The sequence below is a fragment of the Chinchilla lanigera genome, unplaced genomic scaffold, assembly GCF_000276665.1.
Source record: "Chinchilla lanigera isolate Chin_1 unplaced genomic scaffold, ChiLan1.0 scaffold00037, whole genome shotgun sequence".
In the NCBI taxonomy this organism is placed as follows: domain Eukaryota; kingdom Metazoa; phylum Chordata; class Mammalia; order Rodentia; family Chinchillidae; genus Chinchilla; species Chinchilla lanigera.
In genome coordinates this window covers 10,322,470-10,346,398 of record NW_004955438.1, presented here as the reverse complement: position 1 = coordinate 10,346,398, position 23,929 = coordinate 10,322,470, and the positions used below count along the sequence as shown (strand labels likewise).

General features: G+C 38.0%; 1 long non-coding RNA gene across 1 annotated transcript; it reads right to left on the bottom strand.

Annotated features, from left to right (window-relative positions):
- Window positions 1-497: 497 nt before the first annotated feature.
- On the bottom strand, window positions 498-4,362 carry LOC102003284. Its single transcript, XR_261924.1, has 3 exons — window positions 4,206-4,362; window positions 1,262-1,478; window positions 498-767 (listed from the first exon to the last, which is right to left on the bottom strand). It is a non-coding gene; the product is annotated as an uncharacterized LOC102003284 (long non-coding RNA).
- Between the last annotated feature and the right edge of the window lie 19,567 nt (window positions 4,363-23,929).

Genomic DNA, 23,929 nt, shown 5'->3' with positions numbered 1-23,929 from the left:
AGCGAAAATGGAGCTTTCCATGGTCTGAGTGGAAGGTTATGACCCTGGCTCCTTTGCTGCTGACTGAAACAGAGGGATCTATTTCACTGGTACTAACCAAGTCCTCTACCATGTCTTGAACCATTGAATTTGCAGTCTGGATGCCCTACTATTTGCTGCCAGTGTGGCCTGAGATTCAAGTGGTCATAACTGGCCATATTATGTCACTGAGAAGTGGGACCAAAATGGCTGCCAGACTCCCAGAAACCTTGAATATCTCCATAAGCTAGCACTTGCACTCCAGGATCAGTTTTTAGTAATTGACATGTACTTCTTGGCCCTTTCAAACTCTGTCCTATCCTTTTCTTCTTCCACAAATAATAATTTTGAAATTACTTTTGTTTGGTAGTTTTGGTTTTTTGAAACGAATGTTCAAAGTTCACGCTTTGATTTCAGAATTGCCACTTACTCCAGCAACAGACAGATGTCAAAATGGACTGAAGTGGGCAGTGGGAGTGGTGGGGAACTATAGTTCCTCTGATCAGGACACGTGATGTCCGCCCTTGAAGGCAGTGCTTCCTCGGTGTTGCCGCAGTGTGTAGAGAGAGAGTGGAGTGGGAACTAAGGTTAGGTCCAATCTCCTCCATGCAAGGTCTGCACACTGCCTGTGGTTGGCTGGACACTTGGTAACTGCCTTGAGTGACATGTCCTCCTAAGTGACTCAGGGTGGGGACCACTGGCCTGGTATTACTCAGTGAGTATGGCTTCTTTGTGAACTTGGGCAGTGGCTGTGGAAGAGAAAGCACGATTCTGTAATGTGAAGAAAATCACCTCATAAACACTCCATAAACCAGGATACTCAGGGAAAATAGACTTTGGCTAATGGACTTTTCTGGTTTACAAAATTTTAATTAGAAAACTGTGTCTCTTTCAACCAATAATGAGACCTATTTTTTATCTTATTTTATGTATTTATTTTCTATTCATTCATTCATTTTGAGACAAGGTCTCACTATGTAGCACAGAATGTCCTCAAACTCACAGCGATTCTCCTGCCTCAGCCTCTGGACTGCTGGGATTATGAGTGTGCAGCCCTGTGCCCAGCTGAGATCCCTTTTAAAAACAACAGGAGTACAGGAATAAGTTAATCTTTGTTTTGTCCTGAAAAATTTATGGTAGCTGAGGGACTGCATGCTGAATTTGATGTTCATTATCTAGTAATATAGTTATAGAAGTTTTTGGATACATGGCAGAATCCCATGCTGTCCATTCTGACACAAACCTGCTTTGCTTCCATCTGTTTCTTTAGGGCAGTGGAGTTTACTGGAGCAGGAAAGAAATGAGCACAGGATCAGCAGACATGAGCCCAGTCTCCAAGTCTCAGCCAGAGATGAGTGGCTCACAGATCTGGCACAACAAGCTCCTTTAGCTTCAAGTCTTTATCCAGTAAAATGAGGAATTGCACTCAAAGGTCTGTAAGGAAACTTCCAAAGGTAAAGCTAGAAGAAGAGAGAAATAAATTACAAGAATTTAGGACAGGTTCAAGGGAGTTGGGTGTCTCTTATCTGCTTGCAGCATGGACAGCATTGCTAATGCATGAATATCCAAAGCTCCTGCCCCTCTGCTTTTCAACTGCTTTGACATTCAGCCAACTGCCTGACCATGACTCAGAGTAGACATATCAAAATGCAGGAGTGACATTAAGAAGGACAGGCAAACCAGATCTGGAAAAGTGAATTTCTGGGTGAGAGATTGTCAAACAGCTGCTGGGAAGATTTGGGGGAAATAGATGAACAGAGAGGATATTTAAGAAATACATCCTCGTGTTTCATGAAATGTAAACCATACTTTCCACTCTTCAGACATAAGTAAATCTTTAAATTGCTTCCTAATGCTTTTTGTATGCTCAGCTTGTGTCTTCCTCAAGTATCAAAGCAGCCAAGATTGGCTCCTTTTTTCTATCCTCAGAAGAGGCTTTGCTGGAGAGGGAATGAGAGCTGCTAGGCACATCCGACCCACCCGGAACATCCCACAGTGTCTGTGTTTGCATTTCTGGGAGGAGGCATCAAGGAATCTGTTGCTAAAGGAAAACGTTGCATCAGAAAGACAGGATGAAATTTTAAACATGTTAAACCAGAGTAGGAGAAATTTGTCCGTGGCATGGAAAAGAAAGTTTGTTGTCTTTATTGTTCTGCTTTCAAAGTAGAAGTACTCTATTGATGGCCCTGCTGCTTTGTTTAATACCAAAATTCTTTCACTGGAGATCACATGCCCCTTGTCCAGAAGCTCTCGGGAATGATTGGCAGGGAACTTATGACAGTGATGTGGAGACTCAGGGAAGGCAGAGCTGGTGAGAGAGTCCTGTGGCTGAAATGTTCTGTGCAAGGTGCCCTATAGAATTGCTGAAGAAGACTGCCCTGGGCCTCAGCAGCTTCTCCTCCACATGGCTCTTCCACCAGCAATATGCTCAACAGCAGCAGAGGGAAAGGAGGCATGCAGGACTGTGCTCTGGCTTGCTCCTTTCTTTGGTTCTCTGGTGATTTGAAGATCCTCTCCAGCTGTGAAGCTATCTAACCTGGTTAAAAGCTAACAGATTGCTGTGAATGCATGACAAAATTAGATAAAGTCATTTATAAACATTATTCTAAATAAGGATGTTCCAGCTGCTGGTGGCCTGAGCCTCAGATCTGCAGTTAAGAGTGTGGGGGTTTATCGCTCTGCATTCAAATGTTTATGTAACTGTCTCATGATTTTTTTTCTTTTTCTGTTTGGATTTTCTTCAGCTTTATTACTTTACTTAAAAATATGCTTGGAGAAGGATTATTGGAGCTAGGAGAGGATCTGGGGAATGGAGATTAGTAGGCTGTATGACTTCTACTTTAGAAATTAATCAGGAAAAAATTAAAATCTCTCCCAAAGTCTTTTAAACTCATTCAGAGCCAGTGATATAGCCATTCCATAGGATGGATCTTTCTACTAAAATATGTCATTGAGATTAAAAATAAGCACAATATTTTCTTCAGTGTGTATGTATTAAAGAAAGTGATTTCTCTCAATGGTGCCAGATCTTTCAATTTTGTCTTTGGGTTGTATTTTAAAGTATAAATATTTAACAAGAGCAAGACATATACTTAAAATAGAAATTAAAGCACACACATACTCACAAGAACACACACAACTGCTGGCACTACACACGTGTAAACATATAAAATGCTTATTAGTTACTATATATGTTCTGAAAACAAGTTTGTGTGAAAAAACATTTTTAATACATCTTAAATGCATAGGAAAGGTACAAAAATGTTTTCTTTTGGCTTTTAAAAAATAACTAAGCCTTTCTACTATCGTGTGGATATCCAGGTGGTGCTGCACTGTAAGAAACTCTCCCAGGATAGATGATACATGAAATTTCCTATCTTCTTCCTTGGCACTGGGATTTGTAGTTCAGTCAGTCTGTCTATGTATTATATAACCTCTGCTTTATAACTAAACTGAATGTGCTCTCTACACAGCACTTCTCAGATAGAATTTTGCAGTTTAATAGAGCAGGTATAAGAGAATCCCAGTTGTTCCTCTTTAGGTAAATACTGAGATATTCGGGAAAGTAAATCTTACTTCTTCTGCCCAAATGTACTCACCAATGGACCATGGAAGAGAGCCTCTTGACTACTTGGGCCGATGGAACTGTGACTGAAGACACTTTTGGGGCTGAAGCACTCTTAGAGGTCCTGCTCCAAGGCAGGCTCTGGAATGTGGGCACATTAAGAGGCATAAAATATAAGACATCCAGTGGTAAATAAGCATATCCCCAATACTCAGCTTGGGGCCTTAGGACATCTTTTCCTAAGATTGGGGCTGTGCTGTATGAACAACCTAATGTAGGTGGGGAAGAATATTCTAGAGTGAGGAAACAGCACATGTGGAGGTTGGGGAATTAGAGAAAGTAGGACACTAAAGCAAGTTCCCTAGGGAACTGGGGCATGAAGTGTCTCAGTCTTCAAAGATGCATGCTGAAGTCATCACCTATGAACAGGTCTGCACGTGCTCTTTATAAAGGTGTTTGCTGATTCTGGCTGAAAGTAAGTTGGCCATGGGAGAATCACATAGATGAGAGATACTTTCTCTTGTGCAGCTTATATACAGTTGGCTGATCAGGCTGTGAATGCATGAAAACAAAAACAGCAAGGCAAGCCCACCATGATCTTCCCACCACCCAGCCTGCCAACCTGTCTCTTCAGATGCCCACATGAATTCTTCTGTCACCATGGTGTGTCACTGCTCCTGCATGGGCCAACACCATTACCTGTGCTCAGGATTCTGTCTATTTTACTTCCTCAGAGCTTTGATTTATCTCCTTTGCTGCTCTCTCTTGCATCCTCTACTTTTTTCCCTTACTGTAAGACCATTGTCATCAGCATGCCAAAAAAGTTCTAGAATTTTCCATCAGAAACAAATGTCATGACTTCACAAGGGAGCCAATCTATTTCCTTACTCCCTTTACAGCAAAACATCTTCAAAGTGTCTCATACTTGCTGTCTCTTTCTTTCTTTCTTTCTTTCTTTCTTTCTTTCTTTCTTTCTTTCTTTCTTTCTTTCTTTCTTTCTTCCTTCCTTCCTTCCTTCCTTCCTTCCTTCCCTCCCTTCTTTCTTCCTTCCTTCCTTCCTTCCTTCCTTCCTTCCTTCCTTCCTTCCTTCCCTTCTTTCTTTTTCTCTTCAATCCAATAAGGCTTCTGATGTGCACAACCACTTATCTGCCACCAATGACTTCCCGGTCACCAAATCTATAGTCATGTCTCTGAGTTCTTATTAGAAGGCACTGGAGCTTTTGACTCATAGCTTTACACTTCTCCACACTTTACATCCCAAACTCCCAAGACCAGACATTCACTGAGACAGGACATCTGCTAATACTCCTCCTACCCCTTGACTCTGCCTCTTCTTCCGTTTTTCACAATGGATGTATCAGGAGATTCAGTGTTGTGCTGTTCTGCTTTTTTTTTTTTTTTTTAAATCCAGCTCTTCCTTCCCTCTTCCCCATATTGTTACAGGTCTCCATTCCCCACCCAGTTTTCTCATTCACTTTATTCATTTGGCTGATTATCCCCGGCCTATGAGCAAGTTTCCTCTAACTTTAAAATATACTGGAAATATGCTCACCTCTCCCCACCGATATTTAGTTCTGTCTTGAGGCTAAGCAGCAATTTTTCTCACCTGGAGTGCTGTGAAGAACTCCCACCTGGATTTCCAACTCCCACTCACCCCCATGCCACTGCTACCCGTGTATAATTTTATCTTTATTTTTTCATGTATATATTTTAAAAACTTAAAAAAGATCATGCAATTCTCTTGTTGAAAACAAGAAAGCTACAATGAATGCTAGTTGCCCTCAGAATGGACTCCAAACCCTACACTATGGTCTGCACCCTGGTCTCTGCTGCTGTCCTGACTCCACACTCACTGTCCTGGTCCCCTACTACCCATCAGTCACTTTGGTTGTTTCCTGTCCCAGGTCAGCAGTGGCCAAGTGCAAGCTGGTTTTCTCCTGCGAACCTTCACATTTTGTTCCACTCCACATGGAATGTCCGTGCGCTAGGTCTCCTCCTGTTGACTCCCTCTTGCTGGTCAAGGTTATTGTTATTATTGTTTTGCTTTATGCTTGGGTCTTAGGATCACAGCTTTCCACACAAATTTAGTTTAAGAAATTTTACATGTCTCCATCGAGTCATTTTTAAGGCAATATTTACCGAGTATTTAGTGTGTTCCAGACATTAGGCTATTTTTTCACAACAACCAGGTGGAAAACCAGGATTTTAATGGGATAAAAATCTATTTTCTGAAAAGATTAATGGGGTTGAGAAGTGTGTGCAGCACATTCATTATAGCCAACAGATTTCCTACAGCCACAGATATTTCAGGTCTTTAAGAGGTGCGTGGATGAGTTGCCCACATGGCCAAAGTGAGGGTGAATCAGCTGCCAGTATGGATGGCACTAATGATCCCCGAGGCACTGCACTACCTCTTTGCACAACGGAGCTTATTTAATCGTCATTGCCAACTCATGTTGTATTGCTGTCCTCCTTCTAGAGATGAGGACAAGGAGAGTAAAGGAAGGCAAGTAATTTCCCAAGGTTACACATCTACTGAAGTAAGCTGTGGTATTTTAACCCAGCAGTCTGAACTTTTGAGTCTATATAATCACAGTTTGGAATGAAGGCTTCACATTTTAGAGTGAAGTCCTCAGTTATGCTTTTCTGAAACTTCACAAAGCCATTCCAGGTTGATGTCTAGGAACAGCTTCTTGTGATACACATATGCAAATGCAGAGAAAGGGGTAAACATGATGTACACTGAATTTAAGAGTGGTCATCCTTACGAGAGGATGGAGGAAGGTCAAGGTTGAGGATGGTCCAAGAATTTATCCTCTGTGTGAAGGTTTAAATGTGTTATTTAGGGGCTGGGGATTTAGCTCAGTGGCAAAGTGCTTGCCTGGCAAGCGCAAGGTCGTGAGTTCAGTTCCCGGTACCGGAGAAAAACCAAAAAAATAAAAAAAAAATAAAAAAAAAATAAACGTGTTATTTTACAAAGAGAATATATCCATCTTTATTGAATGATAAAGAAATTAAGAGAAGTCATATTTCACTTAACTGTGAAGGCAGAAGTGATTGCTCTTTTCTCATTTATAAGTGACCACCTGACAGCTGGTTGCTTCTAGACCTCATTTGGCTTTTATAGTTTTTAGAATACTTCTATCTCCTTTCATTTACTGTGCAAGTCTTGTAAAAGGTAAGGGGCATACAAGATTAAATTCATTAACAATTCAGAAGAGAAATGTTTCCTCACATTTTCTTGCACACATTTTTATTTATGATATTTAATATCTTATGGGGCAGTTCTTAATTGATGAAATGAGTACCATAGCCTCCTTCTTTGCACAGAATGGAAGCTTAACAACCACATTTGCAAACTTCCAGAGCTGGTGATAATGGTGCTTATAGTGGTGTTGGCGTGGAATAGTATCTCTCCCTTGGTGTCCTGAGAAGCATTACACTAGAATATTCTGCAAATGGGACAGTGACTCTAATGAGTGGTTTCTTACAGGCATATTTTTACACACTTTTGTACACACTGTCTTTTGAAGCTAGTACTCTGAAGGAAGAAGGTGTGACATATTTTAAATCCATTTTCCAGTTGGGAAAAACTGAGAATAAGGAAGGCTATGTGATTTGCCTATTGTTACAGCCACTACGAAGTTAAGATTCAAAGTCAGGCTGTCTAAATTCAAAGACTGGCGTTTTCCATTTCTGTGTTGCCTTCCAAATTCCTTCAGGGTTGACCACATGCTGTTTTATATTTATAGACACTATAAATTGCATTTTATACATTTTATAATTTGCAGTAAGACTGAAGAGTAACTAGGACACCAAATTTAAAAGGAGGAAATGCTGGGCTCCAGTGAATAAACTGCAGCAGAGAAGTGTTTTCTGGCAGTCTCAGTTAAAGGGAACTTTATTACCATTTGACTTCTGCTGTTTACATTAGATGTGAAAGTTAAAGATAAACACCACTTTGGGGAAACATTAAAATGCTACAAGCAAGTTTCATTTTATTTAACTAACTGGCACTGTTCTTGAAATCCTATAAAAGTGTTCCTTTTGCATTTTAGGAATGCAAAAATATTTTGTTTCTCTTCATGGGATATTACAGGTGGAGCTCTGCAAATCAACACTGGGATTTTTTATACATTAAATAAAAACTCCAGTCATATATTATCAAAATTGGAATAACCCATAGTTTATTTTTTAAAATTTTCTTACATTTTGCCCTCCTTCTCCTGCCTCAACTAGGTAGCAGTCTGCCTTTGATTATGTAATATACCCTTTCAAAAATAGCTCCCTCATTTGGTTATGTATCTATATATGTGTGTTGACCTCTAATCTGCAATCTTATGACTTTCATCTTCTGCCCCAGTTCTACTTCCAGTGTTACACAGATGGGAGTATATTTTGTAAACTATGAAGTGTCACTCATATGTAACTCTTAGAGTAACTCTACTTAGGCAGATGATAAAATGATTGGAGACATTTAGATACAGCTTGGAGAAAAGCTTTATCCTCTCCATTTTTGCCACATCTCAAATAAACATACATTCTTGGTTTAAAATTTAAGTGTTCACATGGGGAATAAGCACTCCCAGAGCATTCCAAATGAACAGTCTTGGGTAGAAAAATGACTTTTGTAAACTTGTAAAGAAGTTTCTTCCATCAGACCACAGAGCCTTAAACTCACAACTATAAAAACTTTAAAACGTCCATTGTCCCAAACATTTGAAGCTATCATCCCACTTCTAGTTGCTTTCTATTTCTGCTAGAACAAATTACCACAACCATATTGGCTTAAGTCATATATACTTACTATCTTTTGGTTTTATAGATCAGAAGTCCAGTAGAAGTCTCATTAGGCTAAAATCCCTTCTGCACACAACAAGCCTGCATTTTTTTTAATGTTCTAGGAGAAAATCTATTTTTTTTTTGCCTCTTGTATCTTCTAGAGATCACCCACATTCTTTGACTCATGGTACCATTTCTCCATTTTTAAATCCAACATTGAGGCATCTTTCTGACACTGCATGTGTTATGAAATCATTTTTTTGCTGTATTCTGGCTTACTCTTCTGTACAGAAGGAGCTTTGAAAGTAAGTTGATTTGACTTGGACAGTCTAGTATAGTCTCCCTACCTTAAGCTCAGCTGACTAGCAAACAATTCTATTTGCAATCCCAATTCCTCTTTGCTGTGTAACCTGAAATATTGACGGGTTTTGGAGATTAGAACATGGACATTTTTGGAGGAAGCATTATACCTACCATATTGGCCTTTCAAATCCTTCCCTTTTCCTGACCATCCATCCCATTTCCCATGACCTTGTAGTTGTTATACTCTGCATGTCTGCAAAACCATAACCACACAGATGGCACCAAGTTCTACTGCTACTGTGGGCTGTACCAGGATCCACTCAAACCATGACTATAGCAACCTATGAGTCTCTTGTGGCTGAACAAGAAGAGATAAATCCAGGGGAAACAGTTCTCTAGGTGACCTTCAGCAGTGTGACCTGATGCTCTCATCCCAAACAAAGGATTTTGAAAGGAGTTTACCCTTTTACAACTATGAGTCTAGGAAGGGAAGGGTTTAACCTATTCCTGAGGTTCCCTCCAGACATCTTATTGTCTTGGTGCACAGTATCTGACTTCTTTTCCATGATGTTAATCTCTTTAGCAGCTGTGCCTTCAAATACAGGAAATTTTCATCTATCTGTTTTTTGCTCCTGATTCACACTATAAATCTGACTAATGGTAGCTGGCAGTACCCAAGCCACCCCTTGAATGATGGGCTGCCTTAAAATATCCTCCAACAGATTCATTAATTGTCACCTTTAAACTTAGCCTCTCACAGTCTCAGGTCATGGACAAAATCTATCCAAGTTTTCTTCTGGAATATAGTATAAATAGCTTTTAGTCCAACTCCCCAGTAGAATAATTATTTTCACCTACAATCTCATGAGATTTTCTCTCACCAATTTGATCTTCTGAGCCCTTGCAGAATTGCTCATTAATCTCTGCTTATATTATTTTAGGCTTTGTCTGACATGTTTCTCCTAAGTTTTCCAAACTCTTCCTGCAATTCAGTTCCAAAAGTTTCTGACCATATCATCAGGTATAATCACAGACAGGCCCTTGTGCTTGGTACCAATTTCCTGTGATTGCTTTCTATCACTGTGATACAAATATTTGAGAAAATAAACAACTAGAACAAAGTTCTACTTTGGATAATGGTTTCAGTGATTTCAGTCCGTGGTTACTTGGCCCTGCTGCTTTGGGCCTATGGTGACATAATACCTTGGGGCAAGAACAGGTGGCACACAAGGGTTATTCGACTCATAATGGTGGCTGGGAATTAGAGAGAGGGAAAGGCTAGAGTGGTTGGGATCACATTGTCATCTTCAAAACAACACTCCCAATCACTTAACTTACTTACTTTAGGCCCCACACCTTAAAGGTTCTACCAAATCCCATGAGTGCCACAGGCTTGCAAATGTGCCTTTGATACATTGGGCTTATGGAGGTTACTCCAGATCAAAAGTATAGCACTACTCTAATCATAACACTACTCTAATCAATGTTATTTTGCAAAATAGCATTGTCAGAGCTACAAAAATGACCACTCACCTTTTGTAAATTAACATCAAAGGCTGATGATGCCTTCTTTTAATATCTATCTATCTATCTATCTATCTATCTATCTATCTATCTATCATCTATCTATTTATCTACCTATCTGTCTATCATCTATCATCTACCTACCTACCTACCTATCTACCTCCCTACCTCCCTACCTATTTCTTTAGCTTTGATTTGCTCTTCTTATTTTGTAGTTAGGAATCAGAGTAATTCTTCCACAAGAGAAGTTTCTATTTCCATAGTTTTGGTTATTCACAGTCAACTATGATTTAAAAATGTTAAGTGGAAAATTACAGAAGTAAACAATACACAAGCTTTACATTGTAAGTAGCATAATGAAATCTTATACTGTCCTGCTTGGGATATGCTTACCCCTGTGTACAAAGTATCCACAGTGTATATCCCACCTGCCCATTAGCCTCTTAGTTGCTGTTTTGATTACCATATCAGCTGTGTTACTACCACAGGCTCCACTCAAGTAATTGTAGCATTTACCTCACTTCCTCTCTTCATGGAGGCACTGCACCGTTTCACATCATTACAAGAGGAAGTGATATTTTGAGAGACAGAGAAATCATTTGCATAATTTTTATTACAGTATGTTAAAGTGATTGTATTTTATTATTGGTTATTGTTAATCTCAATTTAATTTCTGAATTAAACTTTCTCATAAGAAGGTATGCGTAGGAAAAATATTGTGTTTATAAGGATTCTCTATTATCTGAGGTTTCAGGAATCTACTGGGGGTCTTGGAATGTACTCCTTATGGACAAGTGGGACTATTATATTGAGATACATAGTAGGACATTTACCCCTAATTTTTGAAAATGACCAATCTGGAGCATAGCCTTATTCCCATGTATGTCTCCCAAAGCGTAGCATGAACCCAAATCCAATAACAAGTCTTTCCCAGAATCCTTAATTGTAATTCTTAATGGCTCCCCAAGCATTCATTCTATCTTACTGCAGGAAGTTGATAAAACCAACTTTTAATTATGTGTGCATTTCTGATGGACTTTAACAAAATGCATTGGCAGCTCTAAGTCTTTTGGGCAGAGATTGTATCTGGAATATAGTACTACAGTATATATTTGCTAGTAGAAGACCTTATTGGGTCTTGAATTCCAAGTGCTTTGAATTTTTGCCAATGAATAATTTATTAGGAATTAGATGCTCATTAGATGTTTGTAGTATATGTTCGTTGGCTGATGGAAGAGAAAATGTGCCTATTCTAAAGAGTTAAAACATTGTAGAAAAGGGGAAAAATTGGAGATATTGAAGAATAGAGCAGGTTTAGGAAACTTAATGTATCTCATTATGGCTAGAGTATAGAATACTGGAGACAGAGAAGGAGAATCTTAGGTATTATAACTAATTTTTAAAGGAATAGCTCTTTTTCCAAAAGCAGCAAGGAAAACACTTAGATACTTTAGGTGGTGGCTCAAGTAAGAAAAGCTTTTCCAGGGAAGGTGTGATGGTTTAAGAGAATGGTGCAATAATTACTACTCTTTATCATTTTGATATATATTGGAATAGAGGATTATGTTAGGGACCAGGCACTGGATGCAACTGAGGATAGTGTACCTTTTGGTATGATCTACTGAGTTAGTAACATCTCCTGTCTTTGTATTCCCACACTGAAATTGCAAATTTCAAGAGTGCAGAGTCTTCTATGACTGTGGCTGAAACCGGTGAATGGTGTTTAACTCTATTTTCTCTTTGACAGCTCACTTCTCTCTTTGAAAGATTAAAGTAATAAAAATCATACCAGGTGTTCCCAGAAGTTGCAGCCAAATTGCAGAAGCATCTGAGCAATCATGAGGGAACACTTTTTTTTTTTGTCATCCCAGTCTTGAGGACATTTCTGAGCTACGCAGTCACAGCAATGCAGAACCTCCACTTTTTCTGGCTCCCTTGTCACCTTGGAAATGAGGTTATATCATTTTTAGGAAATTTTGAAGCTGCTTGTACTATCTTTAGTGATCTAAAAGAAATCGCGGTTTTGTCATTCTGTGAATTTCATGTACCTATACTTTCTCCTGATCATATCTACCTACAGAATAAGGGTTCCCTACCCTCTACCAGGTTCCAGAATTTCAGTATTTACATAAATTTTGCTTGACTAATAGTAACTCTTGCAAAATGATCTTTAAAAACCAACACTGTGGAAACTGCCACAGATTAAATTTCAAATGGGGGTTTATAATTTCCCAGGAAGCCAGAAAATAAATATCTGTAGAATTTAGTCATTCTACATGAGGTATGAGCATACACAATTATAATGTTATAGTCTCTGCCTACTTTGATGGATAAGAGCCCATGTTCACATATGTGATGGCTTTTTGACCAGATTATTTCAGGAGAAAATAAGCAGTACTTAAACCAGGCATATTTAGAAGGGAATGACAGGACCATTCTTTCTGATTCTTACAAACCAGAACTCATAATAACTTGAGACTGAAAAGTCTAGAATTTACTCTTTACAAATTGACTCTGCTATTTTAACCTCCTTCCTGGGGTCATTTTAATTATATCTGAAGAATGAGTTATAAGAAGCAAATGAATTAAATTTCTTTTTATAAGTAATTACAATGCAAATTTAAAACTGCTATATCCAGTTTCCTAGAAATGACTTGGGTTGAGATTTTCATTCTCTGGCTCTTTTTACTTTTACTTTTCCCCCTCTACCTATTTTTAAAAAGCTGTAATGATTAAGTAGAAATGGAAAAGAAATAATAGAACATTAAGTGTAAAAAGCAACTTAATTTCCTTGTTGCTCTGAACATTAATAGTCATGTGTGGGTTCTTACCTTGTCTTTCGTCAAAGTAGCTTTATAATGGAAAACGCCTCAAAGCCTAGTTGAATTTTCCTTCCTCTCTTAAAAGTGAACTAATTTCAAAACTTCTGCTGATTTTCTTTATGCACCTAAATTCAGGTGTTTATTTGGTTTAGGTGCTGAAAACTAGGGTTGTAAATATTTTGTTCAGGAGAAACAACATGTTCTGAGCTTTGAGGAGACTTGCTGTGCCCAAGCCCATTTGATCATTGGGCACACAGAATCTTACTTCATTCAACAAACCTTCTCTGACATTTACATCACTATTGATACAACTAAAATGTCTAGAACTAAGTTTCAAAATGGAGCACATAACTATCCATGTCCTAAAATGACTTCTCAAGAAAGGGAGCTATGCTTTGGTGAAATGTATATTTGGTCTTCATCCCTAATTCCAGGCATACAACTCCTAAAATCCTTGGGTGCTGTCAAATGATACAAATGCCTTTTGTTCTTTAATAAGACTGTCTGGGGCAGAGGGCTGTTAGGAGCTTCAGGATGGGATCTACTCACTTGAAAGAACAGGGAAATATTAGAAGGTTGGGACTTGCACCTCTTGCTCATTTATTCTCCCAGCTCTGGAGAGGAGAGAAGGGAGGAAGCTTAAATTGACCTCTAATGGCCAATGATGTAATCAGTCATGTACATGAGATAATTCCCCCCTAAAATCCCCAAAGGACAGGGTTTGGAGAATGTCTGAATGGCTTAAAATGCAGAGATTCCTGGCAGGTGGAATTCTTGGAGCAAACATGGAAGTTAGCCTCAGCTAATGCATTTTTCCCATCTGAATGTTCATCTATATCCTCTGTAATATCCTTTATGCTATGCCAGCAAATGTGAACATTTCCAAGTTCTTTGAGCCACTTTAGCAAATTAACTGAACTCAAGAAGTGAGTCATGGGGACTCCAATTTGTAACCTGTTGGGCAGAGCACAAGTCACAATGTGTGCTTGAAATTAGTGTCTCAGTTGGAGTCAGTGTTGTGGGACTGAACTCTCAACCCACAGCATCTGATGCTGTCTTCAGGAAGGGAGTGTCAGAACTGAATTAGAGAACACCAGCTGGCATTCATAGAAGAACTGCTTGGTGTATGGGGAAATATCCCACATGTCTGTTAGATGTGCTGTGGTCAAAATTAAATTAAACTCTCCTTGAATCTTAGGGTTTCAACATATGAATTTTAGGGAACACAAACATTTGGACTATATCAGAACTACAGAATCCAGACATTGAAAAGAATCCAGAATTTGGAAAACATTTTAAATGTTTTTCCTCCCATTTCTTCATTAGAGTTTGTGGTAATATTTACTCTCTCAAATCTCTGCTGCACAAATATAATCTATGGAACTACAACCTAAGCATCTCATGGGAACTTGTCAATGCAGAACCCCAGTTACTTAGAACCGGTGAACTGAGTGTGTATTTTACCAAAACCCCACAAATATTCATATTTCAGATTAGTGTCTCTGAAGCACATATATGAACCATGCTAAGTTCCAAGTATTCCTCTATCTTCTTTTTTATCCTTTGCTGCTGAGATGTACACACACACACACACACACACACACACACACACACACTCACACACCTAAATCTTAGGAACATAACAAAATAAGCTTATTTCTCAACTGAGTAGGTGTGGTTTGGGCTGGCCAGGCTGTGTCCTCCAAAATAGTGTTACATGGTCTCTATTGTCCCATTTAAGGGTTTAAATCCCAGACCATACATAATTCTTTACTGACTCTGGACTTCCAGTGAAGGAAGAATAGAAGCACAGTATGATAGCTCCATTGACCTTCTATGGGCCAGGCAGGCAAGGAGGAGAGAACATCACTTCTACCTATTATATCTCACTAGTCCAATGACCACATGGCTGCTGGAGTTGTTAAAAATGTTCACCATCTTTTTATCATAGGAAGAAGAAGGATTATACTCATCTCTTAGTCTTTGCTTCTCTTATCCATCCTCCAGGGTCTAAATCTCAACTCTTTCTGAACAGCTTCAAGTCAGAAGGTCTAAGTATCTCTAACATTTATTATTCAATCATGTTATCTATGTATTCTGTACTGTTTATGAGTATATATCCTATGTCCCTTTTTGTTGTATAAGCCCTTATGAGACAATAATTATACTGCAAATTTATTTTGGTAAATTCTGCAGGGCCAAGATTAATCTTACATATATAATCTGTATAATTATTGGCATTGATTGATAAATTTAATGAATATTTGGGGCAGTACCATAGTTCTTATATAAATATCAGTATTTAGTAGAATATCTTGGGACTCTTTTCAAAGTCTAGCTTCTATAATTAATTTTGATATGGTCCAGATGTTTGTGTCCACCTAAAATTTACATTTTGAAATCCTAATACTCAAGGAAAATTTAATTTAAATTTGATAAGAAAATATCCCCATAATCTGCTATCACCTTTTGGGTTATATCATTAGTTTCCCAGTCTTCCTGCATTTCAGAGGCAATGCACTGGTGGAGCAATGACATGGGCTACTGAACTCAGCATTGGGAACACCGCATGACAGACGAAACCGAAGTCCCTGAACAGAAAGTAAATTGCCTTAAATCGCTTAACAACAGGCTCAGACTAGGGTTTGGATTCAAATGAGTCTCAGAGCTCCAAAATAAGGTTGTTGCAAATTGTTCTCACAGTTTCATCTGCAGGTGGCTGTATTATCTCTTGGTCCTTCAAAATATGACTGAGAGTGACAAATTGTGAAAAGAGGTAAGTACCATTATTTCTAGAAGGCTCCTTTTCATTTTTCAGTTCCTATTTCACCAGTGTCATCCTAGGAAATGTAGTCCTCTTGTCAGAGTTTTCAGTTTCTGAAAGAGCTTAGAAATTTTGCACAAAATATATTTTCTGGCTGAATCCAATCCATGAAAACCAGTTTGCAAACCTGAATAGAAGTTGACTTGTTGCTTCTGTAGTTTTGGTGTTCAGGTTAGTTTTTCTTTGGAAATAATTGGTTTCTTTCTTTGCCTTCTCTAGTTCTTTGTATGCATGTATTTAACTGGTTAAAAACAATTTTGGCTTTAAAATTAAAAGTACCTTTGTATGTGTATATGTCATATAGTCTTTGGTTTTTCATGAACCTCAGTGGAAACCTATAATCTGATTTTTTTTCTGAATAAGCAAATAGTTTTATTTGTTTAATTTATGTACTTTGCTTTGTTTTCTTCTGAAATTTATGTTTTAAAGAACAAGGATCCATCCATCTCATTTTCTTAGTTTTTTTCTGTTTATCACTTACTTATATATGTCTTTTTGCTGTTGGAGCATTTCTTTTTTTTCCAGTACCTGGAATCAAACTCATGACCTTGCGCTTGCCAGGCAGGTGCTGTGCCACTGAGCTAAATCCCCAGCCATCTTGGAGCATTTCTTGAGTTGATATTTTACGTCATATATATTTGGTTTTCTGTATCGTGTAATGTACTGTTCTTTGCCCTCAAAGCATTTATTCTTTTTGGTGTTTTTTGAGACAGGATTTCACTATGCAGTTCAGGCTGGTTTTGAGCTTAGTTTGTAGCCTGGGCTGGTTTCGAACTTGCAACGATCCTCCTGCCTCAGCCATCCGAGTGCTGGGATTAAGGGTGTGCATCACTATTCCCGGCACAAATATTGAGTCATATCTAAATCTTGGCCCTAATTTTAGTAAGTACTTTGCTCTTGATATGCATTCAGACAACAATTACAATTTTTTTCTCTGATAATTTTTCTTTTTTCTTGCAGGATTTTTTTTTTCTCAAAAGGTGTTTGCCCTCAAGACTCAGAATGGTCAGGTCCTTGTGGTCTGTTTATTATTTGAATATGCCGTGTGGCTTTCTTTTCTTTTCTTTTTTTTTTTTTTTTTTTGTTTTTCTCCGGTACCAGGAACCGAACTCACGACCTTGCGCTTGCCAGGCAGGCGCTTTTGCCGCTGAGCTAAATCCCCAGCCCCCCGTGTGGCTTTCTTTACTCTTCTGTAAAGGTAAATTGTCCATGATTTTATTCCTGTGATAAGGGTTAACTACATGTTTAATAATTTTTTTCTGTATTAGGTGTGGAAATAAAGTACTGGACAATAATTTAGTATCAAACACACCCTCTGATTTACTCAGTAATTTTGCTCTTTATTGTTTCTCTCTTGTACGGCTTTCCTTTACATATCTGACTTATCTGTGTGCTTCCTCACACATTGCTGAAGTTTTTGAAAATATGAAGAGTGCACTGATTCGGTCTTACAGTCTTCAGAATCAGAAAAACCCAAGCCCAGCAAAATGGAGCTGTGTTAGTAGTATGCAGGGAATTGAAAACTGCATTAGTTTTCCATCGCTCTAGCAAATAGTTAAAATAACAAACCAATGAACATGAAGGGATTATTTTGGCTAACTGTTGTCGAGGTTTAGTCCATGGTATCACTGTTTTGGGCCCGTGGTGGCACAACATGGTGGAAGTGTCTCACTCACTGAGCAATCCACTCATTTCATGGCTAGTAGTAAAGGAGACTGACATCCCATAAACCCCTTGAATACATATCATCAGTGACCTACAATCTCCCATCAGGCTCCCCCACCATCTAGTAGTGCCGATCTGAGGACACATGGGCCTTTTGGGGGAATTCCACAGCAAGATATAGCAGAATCCAGTGATTACCCAGGGCTTGGTGGTTTTTCTGGCTGTTTCTCTGTGTGTGTGTGTATGGGGGAGAGCATAAATGCACCAGAAAAGAGGAAGAGAGAATTTTCTTAATCTGAACTTTAAAAAAAATTAGTGGACTGTAGTGTTACAGAGCCAATTTAAATTTACAGAAAAATGAACAGAACTTACTGAGTTCCCATATATACCCTTGTTGCCTTCACTCCTTCATTATTAAATTTTGAATTAGTGTGGTTTATTTGTTGTAACTGATGACCTGATATTAATACATTAATATTAGCTAAAGTTCACATTTCCATCACACTTGACTCACTATTGGCTACAGTAAGCTGACTGAGAAGCCATACAAATCATTCTTCATCCCTACTCAGTGTTTCTCACTTCTAGCATTTATATATGATTTTTTTGATGTATTTCACTTCTCTGCTAAAAATACTCATCTGCTTTAGCATGCTGAAAACTTTTTCTACTAGTATCTTCGTATGCTGGTCATAGTTGTTTTAAAGCAGGTTTATCATACCCAAGTCTCATTCTGATAATTGCTTTGATCTTCACAGTTTTTTTTTTTTTTTTGGTCTTTTTGTATGTGTCTTTTTTTTGTGGGTACCAAGAATTGAACTTTTTTTTGGCTGAAAGCTAGATATTTTATGTAGGAGAGTGGTTAGTGAGATTTTGTCTTTATATATTAGAGATGGGATTATGATGCCACTTTCAACACAAGTAAATAGTTGGAAGGAGAACAGACTCTTTCTTAATAGGAGCAGGTTGAAGGAAGGCTGTTAATCTAGTCAGGAGCTGAGCTGTTGTTGAAATTTGTTGTTGCTATGGTTACTATGAGTATAACACAAACATCAAATTCCCTTAGTAATGTCTGTGCTAAGGTTGGAGGTAAACTGGGAAGAGGACTTTTCTCAATTTCTTGTTTCCTTTGTGCTGTGTCTGGAGGGCCTATGTCTGTTGCACCCCTCCCAACAGTATTCTACTCTTGCTTTTACTTGAGGTGCTAGCCTGGTGCTACACAAAGGGGAGTGGGAGGTTCACAGATTCTCAGAAATCTTCAGGATTGGCCCAGCACATCGTCCCTGCCTTTCAAATATTTGTTTGTGCATCAGGCACACATCTTCGCTCTTGTCCCAGGGATAGCACTTTGACTGACCTAGAGTAACATTTTTGGTTAATTATCCTCTGTACCAAATAGATGTCTTGTTCCTTAGGGAAGATGGTGGACATAAGTCTGAGCAGAGTTTCAGTAGTGGCTGATATTCTACTCCCCAAAACTGTACTCACCATCTGGAAAGCTTTCTCAAAATTTTCCCCAATCATCTCTGTGTGTTTCTGGTGGGATTCATGGACAGAAAATGTCAGCTGCAGAATAATAATTTGATTTCTTGCTGATACATATCCCTTTTATTTGTTTCTCTTTCCTGATACTCTGGCTAATAGTTTGAGTACTGTATTGCATAGGAGTATTGACAGTGTATATCCTTATCTTGTTTCTGGTTTTAGAGGGAAAGTTTCCATCTCCACCCCAATTTAGTATGATGTTGGGCACTGGTTTGTCATTAATAGCTTTTACCAGATTTAGGTAGTATCCCTCTATGTTTTCTTCAGAGATTTTATCGTGAACGGGTGTTGAAACTTTTTCTACATCTATTAATCTGATCATGTGATTTTGGTCTTGCTTCTTTTTATGTGGTATATCATACTTATTGATTTGTGTATGTTGAACTTGCACCTCTGGGATAAAGCTTTCTTGGTCGTGCTGTATGATCCTTTTGATGATGTGTTGCATCTGCCAATATCTTATTGATGATTTTTACATCTATGTTTATTAAGGATATTGTCCTGGGATTGAATTTTGTACTTGGGTTCTTATTTGCTTTTGTAATCTGAGTGATGCTGGATTCTAGGAGTGAGTTTAGAAGTACTCCTTCCTTTTCAGTTTTATTAAAGAATTTGAAGGGTGTTTGTGGTATAAGGTCTCTGAAGGTTTTACAGATGTCCAGTTAAATCATCAAGTCCTGTGCTTTCATTAGTTGATAGTTTTTTCCCCTGCCTCAATTTCCTTGTTTGTTATTGCCTTGTTCAGCATTTTCATGTTTTCTTTGTTCGGGTTTAGCAATGCCCATGTGTCTAGAAATCTCTCCATTTCTCCAAGATTCTCCACTATGTTTCCATACAATTTTCATAGTAGTTACTGAGAATCTTCTTCAGTGGTGTCTATTATGATTTCACCTTTTCACTTTCAATTATATTTATATGAGTCTTTTCTCTCTTTTTTGCTAAGTTTGGTTGAGGGTGTATCTATCTATTCTTTCAAAGAATCTGTTTTTATGTTTATTAATTCCTTGTCTGTTTTAGTCTCAATTTTGAAATTTTAACTTTGCTTTTTATGATTTCCTTTTTTAGGTTTGGCTTGAGGGGTGTGTGTGTGTGTGTGTGTGTGTGTGTGTGTGTGTGTGTGTGTGTTTGAGTATCTTGATGTTTATCATTAGGTTGTTTGAGCTCAGTCTGTTTTTCTACTGTGGGCATTTATTACAATACATTTCCCTCTTAGGAGTGTTTTTATTGTGTCTTAAAGGCCCTGGTACGTTGTACTAGCATTGTCATTTAATTCCAAACATTGTTTAAGTACTTGTGTGATTTCTTCTGTGACCAATTGAGTTTTCAGGAGGGTGTTATTAAGTTTTGAAGTGTTTATAAATTTTCTGTTATTTCTCTTGTAATTGATTTCTAATTTCAGGGTACAATAACTTGATAGCACATGGAATGATTTTGAGTTTTGTATTATTTAAGCAGTTTTCTGGACTAGTATATCATTTATTTTGGAGAAGGTTTCATGGATTGCTGAGAAGAATGGATATTCTGTTGTAATAAGGTAGAATACTCTGTAGATATCTATTAAATTTATTTGGAGGAGTGGTTCAGTTCTAATGTTTCTTTGTTGATTTTTTGTTTAGTGATCTATTTGTAAAGTGGGATGCTGTGGTCACCCACTGTGGTTGTTTGGAGTTTATTTGATCATTTATTTCCAACAGTGGCTTGCTTTATGAAGTTGGGTGCATCAATACTTGGTGCACATGTATTTATGACTCTTATCCCTTATTGTTGAATTATTCCCTTAACTAATATGTAGTGACCTTCTTTATCTCTTCTGATCAGTTTTAGTTTGATGTTTACTTTGCCTGAAAATAAGATTGCTATCCTTGCTTGCTTTTGGGTTCTTAAGTATGGAATATTGCTTTCCAGCCTTTGATTTTTAGTCAATGGATTTCTTCTCAGATTAGGTGAGTTTCTAGAATTAAATAAATGGCTGGAATATGGTTTTTTAAACCTAGTCTGCCAATATGGGTCTTTTTAATTGGGGAATTAAGTTATTACTTAAAGGTGTTGATTTGTTTGTGTCATTGCATTTTATTTTTGATAATCACTCTTTCAATTTCCTTTTTGTTGAACTGTTTGCCTTCCTTGATGTTTTCATTCTATCTGATTTTTAGGGGCTTTTTTTTGCTTTATTGGCCTTGTTTTCTCTGTCCTGGACATTCTTGAGTATTTTTTAGTGTGCTGATTTGGTGTTCATTTATCTCTTAAAATGTTCTTTCTTAAGGAATGTGCCTATTTCTCTGTCAATTTCAAAGATAATTTTGCAGGATATATTATTCAAGATTGAATTTTATTCTTTTATTCTTTTTATTTGCTTTTAAGAATTAAAACACTTCATTCCATGCTCTCGTGATCTTCAAAGTTTGTGTTGAGAAATCTGCTGTAATCTCAATTGGTTTACCTTCATATGTGATTCTTTTGCTTTTGTCTGACTGTTTCTAAGATTCTGTCTTTTTTACAATATGCAATATAAGAACCATTGTTGAATTTCTACCATCTTGTTTAATGAGGCTCTGTACCATTTCTAATGTTTTCTTTATTATTTTTTATTCTCTTTAATTGTTTGATCAGTCTTACATTCTTACCCCTGGTAATCTGAGCAACTTCATTGAAGATAATAATATGTAATATAATAGCCACTGTTGATTCCTATCATTTTCTTTTGAAACCATGTGCCATTTTTATTGTTTTTGCATTTTTTGTCTATGTTGTTGTTATTTTGGTATTCTTTTTTTATTACCCTTTTTAAGAAGATTCTGTCTTTTTGTTGAACATCTGAGATTTTGAGTATGGTGTTCCTGGCGAGCTCATCATTGTTAATTGGTGTAATGTGCCTTCCCTCCTAAACTTCCACTTTGTCTCGGTCTTATTCTTAGTCATTCTCTATCCTTCACTGTCTTACCTTCTTGCCTTCCCTCCAACTATCTACCAATGTAAACACAATAGGAGACTGCATAAGTAGAGCATAAGTAACAAGTGTTATGAATTAAATAGCATTATTTAAGGCCATAGCACATTACTATTTAAGAAAATTGGACTGAGAGGAACCAAAGAAACTATGTCCAAAAAGAAAATGAGAAACTACCTACAATTAGCCACACATTTTCCTCCTGTGTTTAGGACAATTGCTTGTCTTAAGCCTAGAAGACTGTCGCTCCCTCCTGCTTTGTGTCCTGATTTTGTACTTCAGATATGACACATCCCCCCACCCCAACCCTGCAGACCTCTGTGGATCCAATTGTCCTATGGAGGATGAGTATTATGGACCTTGCAGAGTCTTCTTTTTGCAGGTTTTTCCTTATTATTATATGACTGAAAGGACACTGTCTCAGGTTCTGATCACCATTGTCTGTTTAAACTCCCTCCCCAGAACCCACTCTTTCCTCTCCTGTCTCTCAGGAATCTATTGCAGCATTGTTTTCTGATTTTATTGCAGAACTGGCCTTCATTTCTTTTTTCCCTTCTCAGCTAGGCATTGCTGTGTGTGCTGCCAGTTGTGGGAGACAACTGTGCATAGGGAACTGAATATTTCATGTGCTAAACCCTCTTTATATGTGAAAGAAATACGTGATTAACGTACGTTAACAAATACAACAACAAATACGTTGTTGTTATTATTATTATAAAAATTGTCTGTGTTGAGTGACCATTTTCTTCTCCCTCCCTGGTATCCCTGCTCTTGCAGGGTCCTGGGATGAGAGTGATGGTTTATGGCAATGAAATTTTACCCTGTTCTATTTTCTGCTTCTTTGAGTTCCTGAGTTGAAGTTGTCTAACTTTGCTATGTCCAGTGGGGAGGACAACTTATCTGTAGGTTTATTTAATACACTAGACTTTCCCTGAGGGACCAACTTGCTCCTTCCCTCAGTCAGTCAGGCTCTTTCCCAAGATGGCCCAGGTGCCAGGTCTGGGTGGAGGTTGGGGTACTGTGATTTAGGCATGGACTGTTTTTTTCCTCTCGCATCCTCTATACTCTAGGTTTTAGTTCAGCTGTGTTTTCATTTATTCTCCCATATCAGACTTTATCTTTTGCCTCCACCTCAGAGCAGTTGCTTTGCTTCATCATCACTGCTGCCTCTTTTTCATCCATGATCAACCTCCCTGCTTCTGATAGTTTTTGTCTACAATGTGACTGTCTAATCCACTTTTATTTCCATAATTCTGAGCTCAATACATTTTATAGAATGAAAACTTAATAAGTGCCTATTTCATATTCCTGAATATTTCTGGACCATGTGGGGAGAAGATACATTTTCCAGAGAGTTCCTTGATTTCTCAGAGAGGCATTCTGTATCTCAAGAGGTGGCCAGAGCTTTCCTCCAACTATCTGGCTGATATAATATTAAAAATCATACAATTCAGATGTGCTCTGAGAAAGCCTCAGGCATATGCCAAAGCGATGTGTGTGTTCTTTGAGATACCTTATTTCTTTAGCCAAGGATATAGAAGCCACTTGATTATCTCCAGATTTAACTATGATTTCTCACAATTGGAATATTTTTACTGCTTACTGACAAATGGCATTTTAATTTGAACTCTATAAGGCAGTAGATTTACATTATATGAACAAATACAGGTAGACATGAAGGAGAAGAGTGTCTTCATTACAGGTGTGCAGTTCAGCAGAAATGACATTCTGAGTGAACCTTAAATAGTCTTGCCAAGTGAAATCCCCTCAGCTCATCTGTGAAGTCAGTGAATATGGTAATCTGTGTGTGACAGAAGCTGCCCCAGCTGCTGCTCATCAGTGTAACATGACTTGGGATTTGTTTTTGTTTTAAAGCTCACTGGACTTTCCATAAGACATGAAAGAGAAAAGTTTGACCCTGCTTTGAAACAAAT